This window comes from Osmerus mordax, chromosome 18 (genome assembly GCF_038355195.1).
Source record: "Osmerus mordax isolate fOsmMor3 chromosome 18, fOsmMor3.pri, whole genome shotgun sequence".
NCBI classification, from domain to species: Eukaryota; Metazoa; Chordata; class Actinopteri; order Osmeriformes; family Osmeridae; genus Osmerus; species Osmerus mordax.
This window is the reverse complement of record NC_090067.1, coordinates 13,368,404-13,370,565: the sequence shown is the minus strand read 5'-3', so window position 1 is coordinate 13,370,565 and position 2,162 is coordinate 13,368,404.

The following is a 2,162-nucleotide window of genomic DNA, read 5'->3' as shown; positions in this document are numbered from 1 at the left end:
GCGAGACTTGAAGAACGGGGGACGGTTCGTAGCCCTGAAAAGAGTTCGGGTGCAGACAGAGGAGGAAGGAATGCCCTTGTCTACCATCCGCGAGGTGGCGGTACTGAGGCAGCTCGAGGCGTTTGAGCACCCCAATGTTGTAAGGTAAGGGGGAGAGAGGGAGGAGGAGGGGGCAGTGAAACGGCGGGGTTCTCATGGTCATCTTTCTAAGCATCCCTTGGATAATTTGGTTTAAAGTTTTTGTTTCTAAAACAAAAACACTCAGAACTAAGTGTTCTAAGTGTTTACTTCCCTTTCGTGTCTGCCTGTTTGCCAAGGTGGAGGTTGCCTAATGTGACTATCTGGGCCAAGGGTAAATGATGTACATTTAAGACAAATTCCCATTTTACACTAGTTTGCCCTTGAAGTTTTAAAACGATGACAGTAAAAGTCAGTAACATGGTGGACTAAAGTGATTGTCGACTTTATTGGGTCAAAGCTGGTCCTTGTCAGCGGAAGAATAGATGATCGCTTTTAGAGGTTCATTTAGACTGAAAGACTGAAACCACGACGTGAATGCCCCATAGCTAAAGGCATAACCGAGCCAGCAGGTTTAGTTTGACAGATTAAGTCCTTTTGAAGTAAAACGCTCATTCAAAATGGAAAAACAAGGCCAAAACTGCCTCAACTCCATTCAATTGAGAGAATGAATATTCATTGGATATTCAAATGAACGACCTCCATTTTGCCCCCAAATGGCATCTGGAACCAGGTGTTCCTGAGAGACCATGATGCTCCTGCATGTTTATAGAGTCGTGTGCTGGCCTCTGGCCTCTGGCCTCTGGCCTCTGGCCTCTGGCCTCTGGCCTCTGGCCTCTGGCCTCTGGCCTCTGGCCTCTGGCCTCTGGCCTCTGGCCTCTGGCCTCTGGCCTCTGGCCTCTGGCCTCTGGCCTCTGGCCTCTGGGAGGCTGTGTTGGAGGCTGTCTGTGTAGCTCCTCCCCCTGAACGCTGGTCTTGTAGTTCAGCGCAGTTTCCTTGTGTTCAGCGTCTGCTGAGAGCCTCCTGTTCCTACCTGAACAGCAGAAAAAGGTGTATAGAGCTTACATTTACATTTAGTCATTTATCAGACGCTTTTATCCAGAGCGACTTACAGTAAGTACAGGGACATTCTCCCCCGAGGCAAGTAGGGTGAAGTGCCTTGCCCAAGGACACAACGTCATTACGCATGGCTGGGATTCGAACTGGCAACCTTCAGATTACTAGTCCGACTCCCTAACCGCTCAGCCATCTGACCCAGCGGTTAGAGCATTTGACTGCAGAAGCCTCTTTGAGGGGCTTCGGCTCCGAGGCATCATGCGTGTTGGAAACCCCCACGTGGCGGACCTTCCTGTGGACGGACTCTATGGGGACTAGAGACCAGCGCTGGTTGGGGTACCGCCCCCCACCCCCCTCTCACGTGCCTGTTGCCGTGGTGAGAGATGCTCCCCAGACGAAGGCCACAGACAGGCCTCGCTCAGGTTGCCATGGAGCGCCAGGGGTTGCCATGGCATTGCTGGAGGAGTGTTTGCCGTGGTCCTCAGTTTTGCGGAAGCAGGGAGCAGTCTGGAGATCACCAGGCTTCCCTCTGTCCTGCTAGCCCTGTCCGCTACAACCAGGCTTCCCTCTGTCCTGCTAGCCCTGCCCGCTACAACCAGGCTTCCCTCTGTCCTGCTAGCCCTGCCCGCTACAACCAGGCTTCCCTCTGTCCTGCTAGTCCTGCCCGCTACAACCAGGCTTCCCTCTGTCCTGCTAGCCCTGCCCGCTACAACCAGGCTTCCCTCTGTCCTGTTAGTCCTGCCCGCTACAACCAGGCTTGGTTGTAGCGGGCAGGACGCCTGGGTTTCTGCGGGATGATTGGAGGGTCTGTCGAAAGACTGCAGCTCCTTTTGATTGACAGCGATTTTGTACAATAAAAAGGCACCAAAGGTATTCGAGCTCAGTCCCATTGCGGATTTTGCAAGTGTAGTCGAAAGACAAACTGCTGCGACCTATTTCTTGGTATTTGCTTGGCGAAATTGCTTGCCAATTTTCATCATACATTTCATACAATTATACACCACATTCCTTGTTTCAGTTTAACCTAATTCCCACATTTCCTCCTGCAAGTTTAATATTGTTTCGTTAGATCGTTCGTTCATTCCTTC